We start from the raw sequence: 25,811 nt of genomic DNA on the forward strand, positions 1-25,811 counted from the left end.
ATGTCACAAACCGGCCACTATAGCATGTGCGAGAGCCCAGATTTATACAAGGAACTGCAAAAATACTACCCTTTTACTGCCAAAAATGCAAATAAATCTACAGAAATGACATTTGGACTTCCCACTAAAAATAAACCATGTGAAATTTCAATATGCAACAGTACATTGGACTACAGATGGAAACTAGATCTGCTATAATCTGGCATATTTACAGTGCACATGTGCAGCTGTTCATTAATATGCACTGTCCCTATCAAATAAATACATAAATAAAACATTGATTGGCTTGAGAGCAGAAAAATGTGTGCAATTTCAGTCAAAACTGCGGATATATGTGTTTAGAACTGTATTTATAATAATAATGATGGCTTACTCTTGTATTGTGCTTTACAAGCCTGTGTTACCAAGGTTCTCAAAGCGCCACACTGTCGTCATTATTGATTGATTGATTGAATATTTTATTTCGAGCTACACAGAACAGACACAAAAGCGAGAAAAACGCTATTAATAATTACAAAAAAAAACGCATTCTAGCTCGAAAAGGAGTGGGAAGAAGACAAGCCTATTAACTCCCACCCCCTATTCACTTCAATGATAATGTGGTTGCAATAAAAACATATGGTTACATATTTACAGCAAATGCAACAATGCATTACTTTAAGTCAACAATCACAGTATGTTACACTTTATAACAAGTGTATAATTTATTTTTTTCCCTCATGCCTTAAGTCGCACCAGCCAAAAAAGGCCTAATGAAGAAAAAACAACAGGCAGAATAGGCGCATATGCTAACGTAACACATTGATGGTTAGCTACATGAAGCATAAACATAAAAAACATCAACAACATCTTGATCTCACTCCAAATCACTAAATCCATTGTTGACAAGCCTCTCCCGGCAGCACGTTTTTCAAGCTCTCATTTTACGAACTCGTTCCTCTAAATGTGGCCATCGAGCCTTTAGCCCGTGATTAACTTTGATTTGTTTTCTTCTCAAAGTAACCTCTGCTTCTCGCTCACTCCAAACTTTCTTTCTGCTGCTGGATTAGCCTGCAGTGCCCTCTAGTGGCACGTGAAATTAAATTTTGAATTATAAAAAAGAAGAAAGAGAAGTCAAGACATGAATAGTTTGGGGCGACAGTGGCGCAGATGGTAGAGCGGGTCGTCTCATGATCGGAAGGTCGGGGGTTCGAATCCCACCTCCTGGAAGTGCACACTGTCGTTGTGTCCTTGGGCAAGACACTTCAACCACATTGCCCCCAGTGTCTGCGTACATTGGTGTATGAATGAGAGTATGAATGGGTGAGTGGTTGATGTAAAGCGTTTTGAGTGCCTAATGTAGGTGGAAAAGCGATATATACGTTGAAACCGTTTACCATTTACCATAAAGTGCGATTTATAATCCGGGAAAACATGGCAAACTCCACTGAAAGGTGGCCTGGGCTCGGACCCGGAGTCTTCCAGCTGTGAGGCCCCAAGCACTAACCACTGTACCATATTTTTAGGCTTTACAATGACCTTGTGCAGTAAAATAGTTCAACAATGTCATCATTTTCCAAGAAACTGAGGCTGTAATTTTGGCGAAATTTGTAATGTTTTTAATGGGCCCTTAAAAGGTCCTATATCTGATCTTCCTTGTTAGTTTGTTTAGATATGAAGAAAAGTGTAAATTTTAAAATAGTGGATCAAACTCATTCCAAATACATCCATAACAACATCCCAAATCTGGATTCATAAGCATGACTCACAACCTTCAGGAAGCAACACTGTCTTTACAGTAATGTAAACTAATCCAGCCTGCTGTTCATGATGCTAAAAAGGCTTCATAATCAGACGCACACAATTCCTGTTTGCACAAATGTCTGCTTTAACAATATCATGAAAGGACAAGGTTTCACTCCACTACACAATGAAAAATAAGTCAGGTATAGGGACTTTAACCTCTTAACTCCCACCTGAACGGATCCCATTTTCTCCAGTTTTGCTTTACCCTAATCAAAAAGCTTCTTGGGAAAAAAGCACCAAAACAGCCACAAAAATGAGAAGAAAACAAAGATGTAAACGCAACAAAAATGTGACCAAAAAATCAACAAAAATGTGACAAAAATTCAACAAAAATGTGACAAAAATTCAACCAAAAAGTGACAAAACTTCAATAAAAATGTGACAAAAATTCAACAAAAATGTGACACAAATTCAACAAAAATGTGACAAAAATGTGACAAAAATTCAACCAAAAAGTGACAAAAATTCAACAAAAATGTGACAAAAATTCAACAAAAATGTGACAAATTCAACAAAAATGTGACAAAAAACTCAACAAAAATGTGACCAAAACTGAAAGAAAAAAAAAACCCATAAAAAAGGTGACACAACACAGCAACAAGGCGAGGAAAAAGATCAGTTGTGTGGGTCTTAGCTTTCAAATGAGGTGCTACACAGGCCTATATAATAACCTAAGAGGACAGAATGCATTTGGTTTAGGCGGGTGGTAAGAGGTTAATAGATGTTGACCTGATGTTCCTGACTTCCTGTTGTCAGGCAAAGCTGCAACATCGCCATGGAGACGCAAAAATACCAACAAAACAACGGCCAAACCCTTTTCCAAACCCTAACTCTTACCTACTTGTAACAATGGTTCGTAAAGATGTGTGAATGTTTTATAAATGTCACGAGAGTTTGAGAAAAAGCGGCTTAACGGACCCTCCCCCGGTTTGGAGCTGGGCGCGTGGAGTGATCAGCGAGAGACGGCAGCTTCAGGAGGATCGGTCCTGTCAGCCTTCATTCAGTCTGTCAGTCTGTCAGTCTGTCAGTGTGTGTGGGGGCAAAGCTGAGGGAGAGAGAGAGAGACGGCACAAACTACTTTACAATGTGGATCCGACACAACCAGTGTGAATTTTAAGTGATTTCTCCAGTCAGTTGATTGGGGTTCAAAATAGAAATATGCAAAATCCAATTGTTTTGAGCTTTTAATGGAAACAGTAATGGAAAAAGGTCTCAGTTTATATAGTTGTTCACCTCGTTCACACATTTATGGATTTTCTTAGTGAGTGATCAGCCCATTCTCTTACTTTTCATTGTGATTTCTACGCATAGACATTGTTTCAAATACGAGGTACACAAAGAATGCTTTTATGCCTCAGTCATTCATGGTGCACTGCCAGGTCAGAGCCTTTCTGTGTGGAGTTTATGTTCTCCAAGTATCGCAGGTTTCCTCCAGGTGCTCCGGTTTCTCCTACCACTAAAAACATGTACAATAGACCAGAATGAATGAGAGGGTGTATGAGAGCACGAGACAACAGGAAACATCAACATGCACTGCTGTTTCAAGAAGATTCTCAATGGGGTTAAGATCTGGATTCTGGATTCTCTATATCTACCACTTTTTTTCTTTTTTTACAATGTGAGCCCGTTTAATCCTGGCGTTGTCATCTTGGAATAATGTTCGTGCCATCAGGGAAGAAGAAATCCTGCTCATTCAAGATGTTCAGGTCGTCACTGATCTCATTCTTTGGGCTCATAGTGTAACTGAATACTCGACCTGGCCAACTGCAGCAAAGGTGAAAACTTTGAATACAAACAAAATAGCGACATATGAGTGACCCAGATCGAGCTGTAAGAGCGTAACGTGCCAGTGGACCTTGAGCTGAATGGATTTGATTAAAGGAAGAGTAAGATTGAACCCGGGGGTTTTATTTCGTTCATGGCTTTTGAATCCTTATGCACAGCTAGCTACTCCCATCACCGCCTTCGCTCCACGCAAGACAGTTCACCGCGATGTTGGAGTAAAAATGTTTAATTCAAGAAGAGGAGAAAGTGTTCACCAGGATTTTACTAACTGTTTGGATCAGAGGTTGCAGCAGTTGGTCAGGTCTAGATTCGGCAACACTATGTGATGACCTGAACATCCTGGATGACCAGGTTATTCTATCAGCGGGTGGCATATTACAAGATGACAATGCCAGGGCTCATCGGGCTCACATGGTTAAAGGAACAGGCCGCCGCTTTTCCATACTGAGATATGTTCTTACCTGAGCTTAGACGAGTTGATGCGTACAGTGGGGGAAAAAAGTATTTGGTCAGTTTCACATAGACATTCTATTGGATTTTGGCCAAATACTTTTTTTCCCCACTGTACCTGTCTGGTCTTTGTGCCCGTGGAAGAGCGTGGCAGCTTCTAACTTCACCCGTTTGGAGCTATAGGAATATGCTGGGAGAGGCCAAATGCTAACAACATCTTCTTTTTGCGTGACTGAGGGCAAACAGTTCTTACATACTGAGATTTGTTCTGTCTGGTCTTTGCCCGTGGAAGTCAGACGGTCAGATTTCAGTCACTTTTACCCAGAACTCCCTCAAACAAACCCAAGAATCAGGCCAACAGTGGAGCAGGCAACACAAGTGAAAGCTATGAGCACAGAAAATGACACTTGCGGCCATTTTTTATTAGTTTTGGCTCAAGATTTTATTCACAACCACGTTTTTTAAAGTGACAGTCTGGAAGTCTAAATATTTTACAACTTTTATAAAATGTGCGAAATGAACCACCTGGTTTTACAGGTGTCTAGTATCCTTCCGCGTTGACCTATGAGGCGAGGTTTTCCTGTGAACCAGCCTGTCCAGTCCAATCAGGAGGAAGGGGGAGGAGATTGATTGTTTACTTTTGAAAACTCTGTTCCTGCTCTCCTCATTTTGCAAACTAAGGGCGCACTCACACTTGACATCCGAACCGTGCCACACTCTAGCTCGTTTGAGGAAAGGCCTGGATGCCCCGAACGGCCCGCGCTCACACTTACACAAACGAACCGAGCCGTGGCGGAGCACGAGGAGTTGTTTACAAGTGCACGTGTGCAGCAGCAGCGCAACATAATGCGGAAGAAAACAAAACCCTAAACAGCTGCATGAAATAATGTCTACTATGAGCCCTGTCAAATCTCTTCACTCCACTTTTCTTTGCATTTTACTACAGTTTAACAAAAAGGGCTATGGTGAATATAATAGTCGATTTAAATAAAGCAGAGAAATAGAGAAGTGCGCGTCCCCCCGCTCAGCTGAGGCGGTGGGTGGAGCAGCACCTGCCGCTCTGAGCCTTTCTTTGGAGTCATATACAGCCTTCAAAAAAAGGCTACGAGAACAGAAGATATGATGCTCAGTTTATGTCATTCATTGCTGCTTCGGCCACTGGTTAAACAGCTTTATGTTGGCGAACTCCTGGAAGTATAGACTATACTTCGTATACGCTACGTTGCGACAAAGCACTTAACACGAACGCGCACCGAAGTCACAAGCGATAAAAGCACCCGCAGGTTTTATCTGTCCGACTAAAGCCTGCGGCCAAACAGGGTACAGCAGCAGAGAAGCTCAGACACAGGGCGGGAGAAGCGCAGGCCGCTCCCCGTAAAGTCAGCCCGAGACGTGCGTGAAGCGGCCAGGGAGTCGGGAGTGAGGAGTCGGTATGTGTCCGGGGGGCCGGGGAGCAACCCGGGAGCGAAGCGGTCGGGGCCGGGGAGACGAGAGCGAGGCAGCCGCTGCTCTGTTTGATAAATACAGCCTTTTCTCACTGTTTAACGTGACAAATGCATCCGCCCATACAACAGCCGCTTGTATCCGTGCGTGTGCGCAAACACGAGTAACCGAGCCGCGCTCTGGCCCACCTCCTCTAAGCGGGCCAAAGTCCGGAACCGAGTCCGACTCGGGCACGGATTGATTGCACTCACACTGCACAAACGAACCGCGCAGAAGGGGCTTCCAGCGCTTGGGCGCGGTTCGGATGGACAAGTGTGAGTGCGCCCTAAGAAGGGCTTTCTGGTTAAAGAGGGGAGGAATTTGACTGTTTACTTTCAAATTTCACTCTCCTCACTTTGCAAACTTACAGACTGTCACTTTAAAGTGTAAATATCAGCCCCATTGTAATTCAAGATGATCTAAATTTAAAAAAGTGCCTTTAATCGATCGGATTATATTAGATATTGTGAGTTATCAGTCTGGCATGCTTACACATTTATATTGGAAAAAGCCAGTCTTTTGAACGGCTCTTTGAAATGAACAGATCCCACAGACTCGGCTCCCAGAAAAGAGCCGTAAATCCCATCGCTAAAGACAAACTACAATTGCTCCAAACCTAATACAAGTCCCGTGTATGCAAATGTAGGAGCACAATCTACCCGGCAACACGTGCCAGGCAGGTCGGTGTTGGCGAGTTTATCCCACAGAAGAGGCATCGTTCCGGGGGCAGAGGAGCGGGATAGGGAAGGGGGGAGTAGATTTATGAGCGGAGCGGACTGCAGCCTGTGTAGACCATTATGGACCAAACCTCCAGAGAACTGAAAACCAGGACTAACCCAGGAATCTCCTTCACCGCAGTGCACAAGAAAGAGGAAGAACGTCTGCGCAGCGCCATTCAGTAAAAGCCATGAAAGGAGGTCTCGTCTATAGCCTTTTTTTTCTTTTTTTTTCTTCACTTTTTTCTTGGAAGGATAGGCTTAAATGTGGTCCCTGGCTGCACAAGAGACGCTTTCAAGGACGGTTAGAAAACAGAGCGGAGCTGTCGGCGGAGGGAATCCTTTTATTGGAAGAGAAAAAAAAAAAAAAACACACACACAAAGTGAAGAGGAAGTGTTGTAGAACAAAGATACGATCACAAAAGTCTGGGGTGAACGGAAAATAAATCAAACACGATGGAGTTTGTATCATTACTAACACATGATTTTGTTTATTTTGGGGCTGGATTTTGTTTAACGGTATCGGGAAAAAAGTTAAAGTGCCAGCAACGGAAGCAGGAACCTAAAAAATAATCTTATATCTTTGGGCTGGGAAAAAAAAATCGAATTGATTTAAAAATCGAGTTGGTAGGTCAAATCGATTCATATTAAAAAAATAAATTAAAAAAAAGTTTTTTTTTTTTTTTTTTTGGTTGTTTTTAGCTCTCTGCCCTCTGCTCAGAGGAAGAAGGTCATGCTGTACAAATGTGCTAAGAAGAACAGAGCCCACCTACGGATTTTTTGTTAAAACATTGCATTTATTTCAATCCAAATACAGTATAAATAATTTGGATGTTTAACAATCTTTGTTACACATTGACTTTTCAGTTACAGAAAGGGTTTGCGGTAACTAACAAAATTTAGTACAATGTAATGTGCTCTGTAACAATCTGTAATAACTTGTACCTATGGGCAAGATACACAATGGAATAATATGTATTTAAAGAGGAAAAAGGAGGTCCGAGGCACGACCGACTTACAAGCAAAAATCCTTTATTGTCGAACTGAACTAATGAATGAGATGAGCTGTGTGCTTTTATTTTGGCGAGCTGGATCAAAACAGGAAGTCACTTCTTGTGCGGCGTTGTTATGGGTGGTATTAGTTGAAGCAGACGCTGTTTACTCATTCTTGTGATTTTGATAAAGATCAGACCACATTTTGTGACCAATCTGGGCAAAAATTTGAGGAATTCCAAAGGGTTCACATTCACTTTCCTCACACTGTAGAGTCAAGAAAGGATCATGCCTAATAAATATGATAAATGATAAGAGTTACACAAATACTACTTCATAAACAAGTACTTTTGTGCCTCTCCATGCCTCCCCCTCCCTCCCTCCCTCCCTCCCTCTCTCTCTCTCTCTCTGGACGATGGATGCACCAATCAAACGGACCTCCCACGCAAAATCATTGCGAGACATCTCCGGGAATTAGCCAGTGTCCGCGTGCTGAATTAAATCAATGTGATCCGTTACAAGATCGCTATCACAGGGCTTTGTCTGCGGCCCGGATTATCCGCCGCCGCTACACGGAAAAGTGTGTCGGCGCCGCGTGGGTACGGGGGGGGGTTTACGCCGTTATGGGGACCTAAATCTCCTCTATGGCCAATCATGGATACATAAAGTGCCCTCCGCTGCTATCGGCACCTCGGAAAATATGAGCGAAGACGGCTGTGTAATTTACTCTCATTGTTTCTCGAATATTCTCGATAAACTCTGCTCTCTATGAAGAATGCTACTGGCTTTTGAAAAACGAATGGTTGAACTAGTGTTGCCAGGTATGAGGAAGAAATGACAAAAATTGGGAGCGATGTGAGAATGATATGACAAAAGGTCTGGTTAATGGGAGTCACTATAGGCAAATTCCTTTAAACACATATAAACTTCCACTTGGAAACAAAACAAATACTTAATCTTCACAATGACATGTTTAATGATTTTTCTACAGACTTCAAATCAGCTTCAAGCCTTTCAATATCTAATGTGGAGCCTGATTTATTGAGTTTTGAATTCCACAAAACAAAGCGATTGGTACAGATGTTTCCAACGAATAAACTCACATTTAAACCAGCATGGCTTGATCCATATTCAGATTTCTGTGTGAAGTTTGCTTGTTCTCCGCGTGAAGTTTACTCCAGGTACTCCTGCTTCCTCCACCACTAAAACATGTACAATAGGTGAATCCTCCAGCCAGGTGATATTGGCCATAAGTCGCCCAACAGCCCAATAGTACAATGTAAAGTGCTCTGCAACAATTTGTAATAACTTGTACCTATGGGTTATACACAATGGAATAACTTGTATTAGTACTTTGTAGGTACACAATGTAATAAGACACCCTAACCTTAAAGGGACTATACGGAGTTAAATGTTAAAACGAAGTATTTTCCTCCCCCTACATGTTCCAGCCATGTCCTATTGTGTAGAATGAGCTCTGACCTGAACTGCAGTGTCGTAGCAAGTTGCTATTTTTTAACTTATTAATTATCCGTGAGAGTAAATACTACGCTGACAGAAAAGACAAAGTGACAGAGGGATATTGTTCATCCAATTACACAATGGAAATAATTTTTTTCACTCAAACTTGGCTGTAAATACTGTTTAAGTGGCGCTAGCCCGCAGTTAGCTTTGCCCGTTAGCCTGTTAGCTTCTTCTTCGTGATTCTATTAGTGTGTACTGGTGACTCCGGTCCGGTGGCAGTCAAGTTGCAATTGTGTTTTTTTGACCAGAGACACCAGGGGGAGATGAAAGACCCCCCGATCATCCCATTAACACTTGTATTACCCCCAGAGGGACCACGGAAAGGATTTATTAAGGTAAACATGTTACTGAGTACTCCTTTAAAGCTAAGCTGTGGCAAATCAACTTCACACATGGTATTTCGTCTGAATTCACTTCCTGGATGACCGAGGACATTCATGGAGAATTCGTTGGGTATGTCTTGGGGTCACACAAAGTCCCCAGAATTGCAACATTACTAATAATCCGCTAGCGCCGCGCGGTTGCTTCGCCGCGGTGCTGTGGTGCGGTGGGGCCGTCTTCTCTTGTGTAGCGTGAAACACAGTGTCCCGTCTCATTAGCCAAACAAGAGGCTCGTTAATCGCGTCTGCGTGTTTGATTACATGGACTAATCACCGAGCGGATCAGAACGAAGCGCAGCTATTTTGGGGGGAGATGAAAAGTAGATTAAGATGTTCAATTTGTTCGTTTTGGCAACAAGTTTATTGACAGGGTTTCAACGAGTCGAAGATGATGCTTTTTTTTTAAGGCCATTTCCGGGGTCGTAAAATATCATAAATGGCACAAATGCAAAAGATCGATGCATTGAATGGTGAGAATGTGGATGGATACAAGTAAATTGGACACAAGGTCAGCTTCAGAGATAAAACTGATGAAAAAGCTGTAAAACTAAAAGGAAATATAAGACATTTTCTGCAAAACCAGCATTTTGGGCCATCAGTTTATTCACTGAACATATGCAAATAGTAAAGCAGTGGAATAATTTTCAAGGATATTTTGATTTAATGCCTGCTGGAATCAAATCAAAGGCCTTGAGCTTGGCACAATTCATTCAAGTGTGTGTGTGTACTGTATAAAGCAGCTCGTTTCCTAGAGGTCTCTGGTTCAACTCCCTGAACACGTGGGGCCTTCATGAGTTTGTCTGGTCGAAGGTTATTCTTCCAGTTTGGTAATAATCGGGCTCAAATCTGGAAATAGGGCTCTGCAGGGTTTGCATGAATCACTCCTGACTGGGTTGGGTACTTCACACGGATGATCCACAAAATATGTAGTTTTGTTTCCAATACACAAACCGATACTGGGTTTGAGTATCTGCCGATGTGAAAAGTAGTTAGCGGCTTACCTTTTTAAATGATCAAATGCTTGCTCTCTTGGACAAAAAAGGCAATAATCCAGGCAGCTTTTCTTAATTTATGGAAAATCCATGTGAAATAAAATGTATCTGACTCATATTTTTTATCCATAAATATTAAACAGACTCTGGAGCTTTGTTGGTCTTTATAGCAGAAATACATTATTCCTGGAGCATAGCGAACTGATAGTAGACGTAGTGCACTATAAGTTCATTACGGACACCAGGCTGATTACTTTCTGTAGGCCGTATGGCGTGTGAGAAAACATTGGGCTTCTTTTCCGAAACGCAAACAGAATCAGTGCACAATAGAGACTACTATAAAGTGCGGGCCTATGTAGTGAAGGAGGGGTTAGGGACTTGAAAACAGTTTAAGAGACTCGATGCAAGTTGGCCATTTTATACTCACTCATAGTAATATGTGTAACTGCAGCTTCTATATTAAGCTCGTGCATAACGGCACTTCGGACCTGTGGTGAATATGTCTGGGCTCATTCTACACATAAGAACATGGCTGGAACATGTAGGGGGATTTTTTAAATGTTATTTATTGGTTTATTTGGTTGGGATAGTGCATGTTAATGAACATACATTGGTCTCATGCATGTAAACAAGCCACACCTTGGGCTAATTTCCATCCGTCGTCCCCCATGCGCACTCTCATACATCCTGGCTTATTGTACATGTTTTTAGTGGTAGGGGAAACCGGAGTACCCGGAGGAAACCTATGCAGACACAGAAAGGCCCCGTCCAGGTGGGAATCGAACCCAGGACCTTCTAGCTGTGAAGCACAAGTGCTAACCACTGTACAACCGTGCCACCCCACCGTATGGGATGAAAATAGATAATTTTTTAACATTTTTAAACACTGTATAGTCCCTTTAAGGGGAAAGAATTTGGAGAAAAATCTAAACTTTCTCTAATTTTTGAAAGACACCTTTAACAAATGCTGAAATATGAACATAGTTTTCTACTAAATAAAGATACAAAGACATGGAGAGAAGCAAAGTGGTTCAACAGCCCATAAATACATAAATAACGGAGAATGCTAACATGATGCTTCATGTTAGCATCGTACTAATGCTAGCGCTAACTAGCGCTAGCTATGACTGCCGTTTTTTTTTTTTGCTTCTACTGAACAATCTGCCGTGAATAAACATCCACATGGACCCGATTTAGACTTGACTTTGTGTGTGATAAATACGTTTATATTTCGCCAGAGAATGGGTAAAAAGAGTGAAAAATTGTGTGTCCCAAAAAGACTCAGTTTTCTCCCTTGGTGAGGCCACGCCCCCTTCTGACGCGATGCCGTCTGTATCCATTGGCTCCGGTATCCAACACCAGAATCAGATCGGTGCATCTCCAACAGGAAGGTCATCTCACTAAAAAACTACACGATTGCGTTGTAGTGCCGCTGCCTGTAATACAAAACCAGTTCCGGTTGCCGCCTCGCGCGTTGTATCCGTGGGAAACACCTTTCACTCTCACAAAAACCCATCTGAATCGCTGCAGTCTGGAACACTGACTGCGTAGATCGTGCCGGTGAATGCTTTTATCAATAAGAGCTGAAAAAAGATGGAAGTGTCAAAGATTGAAGCAGCGTTGCAACATTTCAATAGACGTTGGCTCACAGTCTCCCGTGTCCTGGAAGTGGTGCAATGTAGAGGAAAGAGGCATTTTTTCCCCCACAATAACACAGAGGCCGCTGAAAAGCCACGGTTTAACGCGTCTCTCACAACAGTTTGATATGAGGGTGTTTCATGAAGGGAATCGCGAGGCTAAACTTAAAGGCGGGGACCTGTCTATTCTTAACCCTCCACCTTAGCTCTGTCTCAATTTGCCTGCACTGTGTCGAAGCTTCAAGTTTTCAGAGTTCGTGCAAACGTTTGTGTAATCCTTTGCAAGAGTTTCCTTTATTATAGGCGTTTTTGTTTTGTGGTTACCATGACTGTGAAAGGCACTGTACAAATCAAGACTATATCCAAGAACAAATGCTTATAATTTCAGAAACTTTCTGAGCCAGTCATGTGTGTAAAACCGCTGCAATTCATCTGCCAGGCCTGTGTGTGGCGCTGTGACACTACCACAGATAACAGAAGAAAATGTAGCTCATGCGCAGTAAACTTTTGTGGAACGTAAACAGTGAAATTGAAAGGGATTCAAGGATTTACGATGTATAGAAGAGACAAAGAGTTTATTCTTCAGACGTAGCGGGACTAAAGGAGAAAAACCTGTCAGTGACTGGATTTTTACTGTCAGTTCAAAAACAGTACAAAAACACTGGCTGCCCTGTTTTATTTGTCACTTGTGGTTTGCGGACCGCGATGTCAGAGTAAAAGTCATTATAAGGTCCGTAATGATGGCGCACGTAAACTGCATTTTCAGGTCTTTCCACTCTGGGACCTGGTTGGGAAAATGGGGTAAGAGTCTTTTCCTTTCGACCTGACTCGTCACTTTCCTTGGAGATGTCATTGCTTTGCTTTAGCATGCAGCCAAACATGAGGTTTCTATCCTTAGGGCCACAGAAATAAAAAGCAGAAGAGGCTTTCGATCTATTCTTAACATACAGTGGGGGAAAAGTATTTGGTCAGCTTCCCATAGACTTTCAATTGGATTTTGGCCAAATACTTTTTCCCCCCACTGTATATGTGGACAGTTAGCAAGTCATCCAACTTTTTAGCATCCGTTAGCCTGCTTAATGTACATCTCCTATAGCCGTTAGCATTAGCTATTAAAAGCCCTATACCTGATTTTTTTTTTTTACTGCAAACAATGGAAGGGGAAGCCACTAAATTAAATTGCTAGTTGTGGTCCAAAGTCATCTGTAGCTTTCCTAATATATTTGTAGTATCCAAATTCCAAACAGAGACAAGTTTATAGGCACATTTCACAACTTTTCAGGGTCACTTTCAGAAAAATGCTAGAAAACTCGCCTGAAAGTTCATAAAATTGATCCAAATGTATTATAATGTTTTCCCTACAAATGCTTGAGTTTACAATATACTAAAGGAGGACAAAATAAATTTCATTCCATTTCTAGACGCAAAATCAGGTATAGCTCCTTTATGGCGAGATACGGCAGGTGATAGTATTAGTGATAGCATTTCTGAGGCAGTCGCTCGGCTGGAGTTACTTACACAAAGATCGGTTGTTGGATTTCCCCTTTTGCTGCTGTTGTGTCCTGGGGACTTTCTTTTTGTGCACTAACCAGTGAATAATGCACCAATAGTTGAGAGAACAAACTTCATTTGTCTTGTTTGTAAAGGCAAGTGTTATTGCTGGCTACTAATATAAATGTCTGCTTGCATTTTGGTCTCATGAAGAGGAAAAAGCATTGGAAGTGGTAATGATATTTTTAAATGAAATCAACGAAAGGCAAACTGAGTAAGAAATATATTAATGATCAAAACAGCTGGAGAACAGCTGTAACTTAACCAAACATCACAAAGCATAATCTCAGCACATATGGCACAGTAGGCCGTCAAACCTGTTCCCTCGGATGGTCCGCGCTTTGGCTTTTACACCAAACATTCGGTGGAATAATCATCTGTTCCCGTTTTACATTCACACTCCTGAGGTTTTAAATCTCAGTGGGACTTTCCTGGTTAAATAAAATGAAATAAAACGATTCTTCTATCGTATTCTATAACAAAACGGACACCATTGTGACCACATTGTGACCACTGCGCAAAGCCTTCTCCAGCGCATCCTCAAGATTCTCAGTGGGGTGAGTATCTGGACTCTGGGGTAAGGGTTAATTAGGGGTAAAGGTTAAAGGGACTATACAGGGTTTAAAAATGTTAAAACTAAGCATTTTCCTCCTCTTACAGTTACACATAAGACCTGAGGTGGCAGTAGCGAGTATAACATGACCAATTTGCATCTAGTCTCTTTAAAGTGAGGTGAGATTAAGCGTATTATTCATGGACTTTTAGCGTATTAGTTGATATTAATAGGCTGATCAGTATATTATTATCTTTATAAGCATATTATTAATGGTACTACTAGTATGTTAACAGATACAAGCATCTTATCAATACTTTGCAAGCATAATTTTAATGTCTTATTAATTACAAATGCTTAAGAATACCTTATTATTTGACCAGGAAAGTGAGATTAAGAATCTCTTTTACAGGGGAGTCTTGGCCCCAGAGGGAAACCTATTGCATAGACAGTCCCGATCAAAAGTTTAAGACCAGCTAAAACATGGCAAAAATTCACATTTTGCATGGTTGGATCTTAATATGGTTCCAAACAGAACTTCAATATGCAACAAGAAGAAATGGGGGTGAGACAAAGAAAAATTTGAGTAAACGTTTTGTTGAAAACAATATATATCTGAAATAGTCTGTTTTTGCAGCTGATCAAAAGTTTAAGACAACATGCCGGTAAATCGCCAAATCTGTGCAATAATGTGGATTCAGTGTCATTTTCTGTCAGGTATTCACACTGGCATGACGTCCTGATGGCAAAGGGCAAAAAAAATTATCATTTCGACCGTGTTTGGGTTGTTGAGCTGCATATAAGGCGGGCCTCTCGCAGCGCGCCATCCCTGCTGAGGTGGGACGCAGTCATTTTGAGTTTCCTAAAAGATCTTGAGGCTTATGGAACAACAAAGTCAAGTGGAAGCCCCAAAAAAATGTCCCCAACGCTGAGCCGGAAGATCCGATTGGCTGTCCGTCAACACACTGGACGACCCTCGACTCTTCTTTTTGCTGCATATTGAAATTCTACTTTGACCAACCAACCAAAATGTGATGTTTTATTATTTTTTCAGTGCTCTTAAAGTTTTGATCGGAGTAAGGGGAAACTGGAGTAGAACATGCAAACTCCACACAGAAGGGCCCCGTCCAGGAGGGAATCAAACCCGGGATCTTAATACTGTGAGGCATGAGCGCTAACCACTGTACTGTAAACTTAAAGGGCACAGCGTTAATTATATTATTCATATATTCATGTATATTATTCACACAATATATCATTCCACAAAAGGAATCAAACGGCTATTGTCTTTGAAGTGTTTGATATGATCTCACAGGCCTCACACCTCCACTTCAAATAAGTAAAAGTGTAGGAAATTACAAAGAAGCATCTAAAATAAACCCATAAAAATACATATATGAGTCCCACCACTGATTTAAAACAAAATTAACAATGGTAAAACTACATAAAACAAGAACTGGCCTTATAAAACTATTAATTGTATTAGCACCACTCCTTACCCCATATCTGACTCCATAAAGCTTCTTCCACTTAAGCGGCAAAAGTTCCTACTATTAAAACACTTTTTTTTTTGCAAATCCAGAGTGTGGCAATCATAATCCTGATTCTCCACGCTCCACAAACTCCGGCTTCACTTTCACTCGACGTACCATGAAACAGCCCGAACCCGATTCGCCGCAGTGTGGATCCCTCCCGTCTCTCCCCTCTTATCGGAGAGCCGGACCCATGTAAGCGGATGATTTTATTACATAGGCAGAGCGGAGGAGACGTGCTGGTAATTCGGGGCTTTGTGGTGCGGATTTTAAACGCTGATAAAGAGGCAGAGTTGTTTCAAAGACAAAGATGGCACGAGCGATTGCGGATGATGAAAGCGGCGCTGGGGAAAAGTAGCCGAGTGTCTGCGCTGTGGAAAAGAAGTTCTACGTGTTAATGTGTCAATATGCAACTCTTTTCGATTATCTGTAAATTCTTGTTAGTTACCAGTCCTCATATTGAAGGACACTGAATATCTTAGGCACACTTACGCTTTCTCGCTTTAGCCTACGCCTTTTGAGTACGGGGCAACGGTGGTGGGTTGACCAGATGGTAAATGGTCTCAACTTATATACTCAAAGTGCTTTACAGCAAGGATCCACTCACCCATTCATACTCTCATTCATGCACCAATGTACGCAGACACTGGGGGCAATGTGGGTGAAGTGTGCTATTTTACCAGAGTGCATTATTTGTTCTAAATTTGAATTATATAGGCTAATGTCCCTGTTTGTCCCACAGTGCGACTCGGGCAGGGGTCATGATCCCGATCAACTTTTATAATGGGGGCCGCGGCTCCAAAAGGTTGAGAAACCACTGCCTTAGTCGACCAAAGTGCTGCACAAGTACTGTAACACAGGAAATTTGAATTTAGCCAAGACTGGACGTCACCCAGGCAGTTTGTCAAGGTTGTCAACGGACGTTTTACTGGCGTCGACTGTAATCTACAAAGCAGTGATAGGAAATTCCTGAAAATGGAACCCAGTGGCAACATATATAAGGCAAAGAGGACTGGACCCAAAACTGATCCCTGAGGGACCCCACAGCTAAGGGGAGACACAGTGGACGAGTACTCTCCCAGGTGCACAGAGAACATTCTGCCAGTAAGGTACGAGTGGAACTACTGGAGGGCTGGACCCTTGATGCCTACGGACAACTCCAGACGAGATAAAAGTATTTCGATAAAGGTAGAAAAGCGCTATACAAGTTGAGTCCATTTACCATTTTAAGTACCCATTACTGTGACATTATATGCATTTGTAAAGTTAAGAATGTCATTTGCTGAAATAAACCACTGCTCAAAAAATGCATTCAAAAGATAAGAAGAGATGAATGTGTAAAAATAGAATTTGGAGGGAACATTCAGTCCAAAGAAATGATTATCAAATATATATCAGACAGACTCACAGGGGACTCGCAGGCCACATCCGGCCCGCGAGATGATTCAGTCCGGCCCCCGACTTGTAGGGCGTATATTCATAAGTATGTCCAAAATGCTCATTCCAGCCACTAGGGGGCAGTTTAAATAAAAAAAAGGAAAGAATTCTACAGGTGTCCAGCAGAGGGCACTGACATGATGAAAGATCAGGATATAAACAACACATTGTAGTCAAGTGGGAAATGGACAGTCTGGCCCTGGGCAGCTGTGGCTACAATAGTAGCTTGACATGGCTAAATATTTACAGAAAATAATAGTCTGACGAAATAACGGTAGGTATCAGCTATTCAAAATACACAAAGTTGAGCAGAGTATGTTTGAGCGGCCCTCCCACTCCATTTAGGCTTCTCATGTGGCCCCTTATGAAAACTCATCGCCCACCCCTGCCTTATATGGGCTCAAAACGCCAGCCTACACCCCGGTATACATGACGGGGACTCAAAAAGTCAGCCCACTCTCAAGGACAAGGACTTTTTATCCATAGTTTCACACACAGTGGTGGTCAAAGTACTGCATACCATTACTTGAGTGAAAAGTGCAAATACTACACCAATATTGCTCCTATAAAAGTACAAGTTTCTGTAGAAAATACTTACTGTTTTTGCTGTTTCAAAAGCGAGAAACGACGGGGACTATGGAAATGTAGTGGAGAAGAAATTACATATTTATCTTCCAGGTGTAGTTCTCGACAAAACATAACTCAAGTAAAGTACAGATCCTCAAAAATGACTGAGTGTTGTAGTACATTTACTTTGTAGATGACCTCCTCTGGTTTCTAATCCTCTGTAGCCTGTTTGTCTCTTGAGGCGTGTGTATAATAATAAAGTAATAAAGTTAAACCTATACCTTTGGACAGTATCTCCCCAACAGAATCCAGTCAATTTTGCAGCGCCTCTCCCTCCCCCCCTCCCCCCCTCCCTCCCCGCTCTCTCTTATGTTTTAATGTACGTCGATAACTATCAGAGGCAGATAACAGGCGGGCTCCCCTCTCGGCTCGCTGCTGCTCGATGAGGCGGGACGGGCGTGGGGGCAGCGGGGCAGTGGAGCGGGAGACGGCGAGGGGGGGGGGGGGGGGAGTAGTGACAGTATCTCCCCTGGTGAAGGCTGATACAGGGAGCCGCAGATTACAACAAGCTCGAGCTGGAGTCCGCACTGTTATAACGGGGAAAAAAAAAAAAAAAAAGAAGCGTAAGGACACAGATTCAGAGCGTCGACTGCGGGGCTGAAATTGGAATCGTAAAGTAAAGTGTCCCCCGTACGGCGATATGTTTGAAACTCCTCGCACAGTGGAGCAGATCAGGCCAAAGGACATTCACTTTGAGATAAAAGCACCGAAAGGGAGCATTCTCTTAATTCTGCCATCTTGTTTTTAGGTTTTACAAGACTATTTCTCAGTAATGGCGGAAAAAAACATTCTTATTGAAAAGCATCGATCTGTTTATGGACAAAATAGGAGAATAAACGAGCACTTTAAGGAAAAACATCAAGTAAAATCCACTTTTTTGAGCATTAAAGCGTGTTATGTCGTTGTCCTTGATGTCGTATATCAGTAATCCTCGGGTAATCCTGTTCCCTTTGTTCGCTTCTTCTTTACTTCCTGGGTGATGTTGCATCACTGGTCAAACTTTAAACTTGCCCTCCACCTTTTTTAAGGCCCATAATCTGACTTTGTTTAAGGACTGAGCTGGTCTGCGCTCAAAGTGAGTTCATCGCGCCGCTGTGAAGCTGCTAAATCAGAGTTGGTTTTTGTCATTCCCTCTGCTGCCTGAAGAGGGAGCTTTAGGTAAGCTTAAGTCTGTTTTTGAAGCGTTACTAACTTGTTTACCTTCACAAATCCTTTCCGTAGTCCCTCGGGGGGTAATACAAGTGTTAATGGGATGATTGGGGGGTCTTTCATCTCCCCCTGGTGTCACCTGGAATCACGAAGAAGAAGCTAACAGGCTAACAGGTAAAGCTAACTGCGGGCTAGTGCCGCTTAAACAGTATACAGCCAAGTTTGAGGGAGCCTGTTGGGCTTTATCCAAATCTAAAAGCAAAAGAAAAGCAAAGGAGTGCAATAACACAATAACACAATAACAATAACACAATAACAAAAGCAACAGAAACACACGACTAAAGAGTAATAAAAATGTGACAAAAAAGTGACAAAAACAAGGTGGAAAAATTGATCTAAAAAGCAATTTTAACACACCTTTCTCAATTTAAAAAAGACAAAAACACAACAAAAACACTTCCAAAATGTGACAAAAATGTTGCAAAAGAACGACAACAATGTGGTGGAAAAGCTGGAAAAACACAACAAAATAATGACAAAAATGTGATGGGAAAACAAGGGTAAAAAAAACGACAAAAATATGACAAAAACGCATTAAAAATGGGACAAAAAAAAAGCAACGATCAGTTTTGTAGGTCTTAGCTTTCAAATGAGGCATGTCTCTGGCCTATAGGCTGTAAACTCCAGTCGAGATGCTTTTAGACTCTGGGTTAAGCCAAACTGGAGAAAATTCACTTGGTTAAAGCAGTACTTAGTAACTCCTGCCCCTAGAGGCCATAAGCGCCACTGCAGGTGTCGTAGCATGTTACGTTTTTTACTCTCTAATTGTCCGTGAGAGTAAATACTACGCTGACAGAAAAGACAAAGGGACAGAGGGATATTGTACATCCAATTACACAATGTAAATCATTTTTTTCACTTAAACTTGGCTGTAAATACTGTTTAAGTGGCGCTAGCCCGTAGTTAGCTTTGCCCATTAGCCTGTTAGATTCTTCTTCGTGATTCTATTAGTGTGTATTGGTGACTCCGACCCGGTGGCAGCCAAGTTGCAATTGTGGTTTTCTGGCCAGAAACACCAGGGGGAGATGAAAGACCCCCCCAATCATCCCATTAACACTTGCATTACCCCCAGAGGGACTACGGAAAGGATTTATTAAGATAAACAAGTTCATATTTGGATGTAGCGCCTTTAGCTTTGATCACATTTCACTGTGGCTTTGTTTCAATAAGCTTCTGCAATGTCACAAGATCCAGTGTTGCTTTCACTTTTCACTAAGGTCTTGTATTGATGATGGGAGAGTGTGACCACTACGCAAAGGTTTCTTCAGCACATCCCAAAGACTCTCAATGGGGTTAAGATCCGGACTCAGTGGCGGCCGATCCATGAGTGAAAATGTCTCATGCAAAGGGCTAAGTAGCGTTGCATTTTTTTCATTACATGTACTGAAACAATACTTTGTTTTGGATACCGATACTTATAACAATACATTTTAGGTACCTGAAATATTTGTCGTCTCGAACCAGAAGAACAGAACCATAATGTTGTTAATGCTGTCCTTGGACCAACAGGCATCAGAACTTAGTCTCTAAAGATATATATTCAACCCCAGATCAGAACATTTAGCTAAAACCAGGTTTATATCAGAAATCTGACCCGCAACCTCCTCATTAAGAGACTGCATAACCGCTGTGCCACTGCTACAAAGGGGAGAACACGCTTCATTCACTCCGCCGGCAGCTCGGGAGCCTCTTTACCGAGCGGTACGAGCCATTATTTTCAAATTCTGCCTTTTATGAAACGACTTTAACAAATTCTCGCCGGCTCACTCTTTATCAACGAGCTTAAATTGGCTTTGTTTCCATTATAACCCATTCTCCCTCGCTTTGTTTTCACTTTGCGACTCTTAATCTCTCGAAACGGCTGAAAAGAGAGAAGAGAAAAAAAAAAAAAAAACATTGTTAGCCTCGCGAAAAGAAATGAGCAGCCACTAAAGATTAGAGCGCCATAGCTATTATTTTTCTCTTCAGTTCTCTTTGCTTTGACTCGTCTCCGGAGGAATCCAGGGACAGAATGCAGGACTTTGCGGGGCGCCTGTTAATGAGCAAGACACGTGTGCGGCGCCATTGAAGCATTTGTGCTTGTGAAAGAGTTGAGAAGGAGAAAGGGATCCACAACACGGGGCGGTGAACACGAGGGCTTGTCAGTCTGTGAGTTTAAAGAGGGGAAGGGAGGGAGGGAGGAAACAGATAATTTCATAGCGCCTCTTTTTTTTTAAATAAGTCTGTTTCTATAGCAACAGGAGCGAGAGACGAAACAGGGAGAAGAGAAGAGAGAATAACAGGGGGACATACGGAAATATCGTGATATTGTTCGCCATGAAACGACACAAATACCGCATGAGCCAGGGGTCCTGAATTCAATTTCACAAAGGTCCAAATGAAAAAACAAATAAAAAAGTCCAGGAAATACAGGGTAATGCATGGTTATATGAGGATTTTTAATAATCAAATAATAATTACTGCACTTATACTATTCATTTTCTTGTGTACTAAAATGTAAAAAAAAACTATATTATTGTATATATTATGTTAAAGGAACAGGCCACTACTTTTCCATACTGTGATATGTTGATACGTACCCGTCTGGTCTTTGTGCCCGTGGAAGAGCTTGGTCGCTTCTAACTTCACCCCGTTTGGAGCCATAGGAATATACTGGGAGAGGCCAAATGCTATCAACATCATTGGTCGTTTTGCATCACTGAGGACACGCACAACGACCAGACAGGTACGCATCAACTCGTCTAAGCTCGGGGAAGAACAAACGACTTTGAGCAGGACTGCTTCCCCCGATCTTCAAGCTCGTCCAAGCTGTTGCGTCTGGGCCTCACTCCCACCGCCCATTAGAATCTCTGACTCGAACTTCAAATCCTTACTCAAAACCAATGGGTGAGGAGAGCGCTTCTCTATGGTCCTCATGACGCTGACATGCTGTGGTACCACCCCCTGGTGGTCGAGGGCGACTCCAAAAAGACACTTGGTAAACAGCGTTTCAATTTGACCTTCCCTATTCCCGACCTTTTTGTTTTGTTGCTTTAACTCCCATGTAAACCGTCTTCGAGTTCCAAAAAAGTAGCATTATAAACACATTGAGGCAGCGCTGTTTTGGGGATTTACCTGTGGAGAGCCAACAATCCAGACCATTTTTCATGATATTTGTAGCACCACAGCATATTCTATGTTATAGCTATGGGCACATGCTATGGCTTGTTTTAAAGACGAGACTCTTAGCTCTCCAGTTTAATTCTATGTGCCTCGGTTCCTGAGAAATCTAAGCTAAACAGAGGCTGATTTTGATTAAAATCACTGATTAACTCCTCTCTCCTCCTCACTCCTCTGCCACTAACATTATGGGAAGAGCCAAATGCCTAAATATAAGTACATTTTCAAGGAGAACATTGTTGACACGTTTTGAAACACCGCGCGCCATGGATTACTTTCGCTAATGATCACGTGTGCATCTAAACAGCCTGGTTCTCAGATTAAAGACTTTAACAGGATGTTTCTCAGCCGTCCTGGGACCGATTTTGACCATTTAAAAACTTAGAGAAATGCTAAAACCTCAGCTGTTTTGATCTTTCCATGGGAAGCCTCTCTGCTTTGTCAAACGCACTCCTGAGAGCGAGAGAGAGATGTCGGCTTCACAGTTGTTCGCTACACAACACCGCGCCCCTCCGACTAAAAAAAGAAAAAAAAAGAAACGCAATAAGATATTAAAAATGTCCAGATCTCCAAACAGAACCTGAATGATACTTTTTTCAATGCCTATGCTAAAATATTTGTTGTTTAGAAACAGAAAACGGAATAATGTTTGGAAGATTTGCAAATTTACAATATCGGGTTCATCTCCAATGGCAAGAAATTCATGAAAAATTGGGAATAATTTGGGGGCTCAAATGTGGCTCAAAATAAGGAAAAATTCTGCGAAGAAATGGGACAAAAATAAATGGGGAATACATTGGGGAAATATAGAAAATATTGAAATAAAAATTGGGCAAAAATTAGGGGAAAAAAGGGACAAACATTGGAGAAGAAATTGAAAACAACAAAAAATTAATGGGAAAAACAACCAAGTCACTTCCTTTAATGCTGTTCCTTGACCAACAACATCAAAACCGTATTTTCCCCCCTGGTAACTACATTTAGATACCAGTAGAACCTAAACTTTTTCCCAAAAAAGATTGGCAGGTCTTTTTAGCGATGAAGAAAATCGCTTGGACCAACATTGGCATTTTGAAATCAATGCAACGCTCTGTTGGTTTGATTATCGCAGTATCGAGAAGTTACTGTTATCGCGATCCAAATATCGTGTATCGAAATCGTGAGGTAAACAAAGGTTCCCACCGCTGTAAAGGAGAGGGAGAGAGAGACGAGGAGGAGAGAGAAGGAAGTATTAAGGAGAGGACGGCGGGGGGCGCAGGAGTGAAGGGAGAGTTACCATGGCAACCCGAGGAGGCAGGAAATGAAAAGTTGGGATATAATGTAATGTGCTGCTGCTGCTGCTGCTGGTGGTGGCGGCGGAGGGGGGCGTGCAGCTGGAGAGGTGGGCTCTCAGAGTTTATCAGACTGAAGAGAGCAAAGAGAGCGAGGGTGAGTCATGCAACAACAAACCCGGACTTAGAGCTGAACACAAAAGGAACATAACAGTCGGTAATCGCCTGCGAGAACAAAAAAACATGCATTAAGTTGCCCATTTACGGAGAGAGTCATGGAGAGAACGTCTTTGTCCTCGTTCAGAACCAGAGTCCATTTATATTTTAGACTCTTTTCAATTCTTTTTGTTCTTCTTTCATTATTTTTCTATATTTACTTCTGCTACGGAAATTTCCACAACCATGAATCCATGAATCTGATCTTTTTTCTTTTTTTTTTTTGGCTTGAATCTAAATGTAAAAGGTCCAGGATTTCCTCCATGGATCTCTTTCTTTGATGCTCAACTTTTCTTACTCCTTACGTACCTTATTCACTGTTTTGTTCCCCGTCGTCTCCAATTTGCTTTTGAATATCTACATTTTGCTTCATCTTCATCTTCACAATTGTATTTAAATGTAAATTTAAATACAATTGTGAATGCATTGATTTTTCTTGTGTTCCGGCATTGAAATACAATATTTGGGTGTTAAAAAGCGAACTTTCTGCTCTCTGCGTAAGCCCTGTTTGTCTAATTATAAAGCATTTCTTGTGGATTGAGAACTAGCAGGCTGTTGTTGGTCACACTAATAGGTCAGGTGGTGAAATGCAATTGTAAACGTAAACCCGTGAAGCATGGGGTGTTAAAGTAGCAGGACAGACTTTGCTTTTTTGGCCTAACATCAGAGAGAAACAAGTCATTAAAAATTACCGGCCATTAACAAATATATCGCTAATGAACGTGGCTTATTATCAATAACAATCTACATTTCGACTGAGCGTTACACGAGGGCCTTAGTGGGTCAAAAACACTATTCTTGAGGAAGGAATGACGTGTGAAAAATGTAACAACAGCTCAAATCCAAACATAAAGTTGTTGGAGACGATGGAGAGCGGCAGGTGTCAGGCGGGCGTTCTGCACTTTAACTCAGACAGAAGATCTATGACCCAACGCTGTCCAGATGTGACCACATCAGCCTCACAGCGAGGGCTGGGCTGTAGGATGCCCTTCCACGCTTTAACGCGGCTTAAGGTGAAAAATAATGATTAGTGAAACTTTGATAGAAATATTGAACCTTTTTTAACATTTAGAGCTGTCTCAGAAACACTTTGTTAGTCACTGACTTAGGTCAAATGTTGTATTTAATATATTTCTTATTCACCTTATTCCGCCCCGCCCACTTTTGCCTCTTTTTGCTTTGTCTCGGCACTTCTGTTGAACTTCGGGTTCCAGAGCCCGTTCATTTAAAAGGAGAACGAGGGAAAATGTTCTCCGCTCAAATCTGATGTTTAGTCGATTGATTTGTGTAAAATGTCCATTGTCCATTTGCCCCAACAAGTCAACACTGCACTGTTTCTCTGCGTGGCCTGTGTAGTAACTGATTTTATGTGGACTTCTCCAGTCCCATGTTAACTGATAGGAGAGAAGGGGCGGGCACAATTCATGGCACCGCCCACGCGAACCTCCCGAATAAGGTGAATATTCTCTCCATATTTTCTACTGTCGGTCAATCTGGCCGATGGAAATTATTTTTACCGGCCATTTGCTTTTCAAACCCGTTTTTGTCACTCTTTTGTTGCGTTTTCGGCTGTGTTTTAACCTCATTTGAGTCTCATTTTTTCTGCCATTTTTCTGCTTTTTTCTACAAGAAGAAGAAGTCGAACTGGAGAAAATGTGCTCGGTTAATGTGGGGGTTTTAAAGGGGCTAGACGCAGGTTTGTGATTTTATACTCACTACTGCCACCTCAGGCCTTACGCGTAACTGCAGCTTCTATATTAAGCTCGTGCATGACGGCACTTCGGACCCAAAGTAACACCTTTTTGACAGTGCAGGATTTTAGAGGCAGTTGTGTGTCGTGAACAGGTCTGAGCTCATTCTACACATTAGGACATGGCTGGAACATGTAGGGGGAGGAAAATACTTAATTTTAACATTTTTAAACTCCGTCAAGTCCCTTTAAGGCCTTGGTTTTAGCACAATTCCTTCAATGACTCAAAAAACTTGGAAACATTGATGGATCATGTGTCATATATAAATCTAGCTTGGGGACATTTTCTAAGCATGTGTTATGTGGGACAAGGTCTAAAGCAGAGGTAGTTAACGTCAGGCTCGGGGGCCAAATCTGGCCCTACAGCACAGAACCCCTGGCCCTCAAGATGATTTTGAGAAAAGTTATTACACAAATCAGAGAGTACTTTTACCATTATTAGAGTTACATGGGAGAAAAAAATTGGAAATACTGTCAATACACCCAATGAGGTCATACATTATGCACAACACTGGCATTTGAAGGAAGTGCACTCTCGTTTTAAGGAAGAAATGACATAAATTTACATGAATGAACAGATTAAATCTAAGGTTTGAGTAGATTTGGTCTGGTTTTAGACGAGATAAAACCTTTAGTAGTAGTTATTCTCTTAATTTAGATAATTTTGTGTCCTTTCAAGTGAAAAACAATTCCATTGGCGCTAACATTTGTATCTTGGATTACTTCAAATTAGACTCGAATTCAACATAGAAGATCTTTAAT

The 25,811-nt window shown here is 41.8% G+C and overlaps 1 protein-coding gene and 1 long non-coding RNA gene across 4 annotated transcripts in view; both read left to right on the top strand.

The window, feature by feature from the left end:
• The window catches only part of kirrel1b (kirre like nephrin family adhesion molecule 1b), a 224,307-nt gene that overhangs the window by 6,238 nt on the left and 192,258 nt on the right, over nt 1–25,811 (top strand). The window lies entirely within an intron of this gene.
• LOC306966351 lies at nt 19,339–19,730 on the top strand. The gene is made up of 2 exons (XR_013793100.1): nt 19,339–19,638; nt 19,686–19,730. It is a non-coding gene; the product is annotated as an uncharacterized lncRNA (long non-coding RNA).

The sequence above is a fragment of the Gobius niger genome, assembly GCF_951799975.1.
Source record: "Gobius niger genome assembly, chromosome: 8".
NCBI lineage: Eukaryota > Metazoa > Chordata > Actinopteri > Gobiiformes > Gobiidae > Gobius > Gobius niger.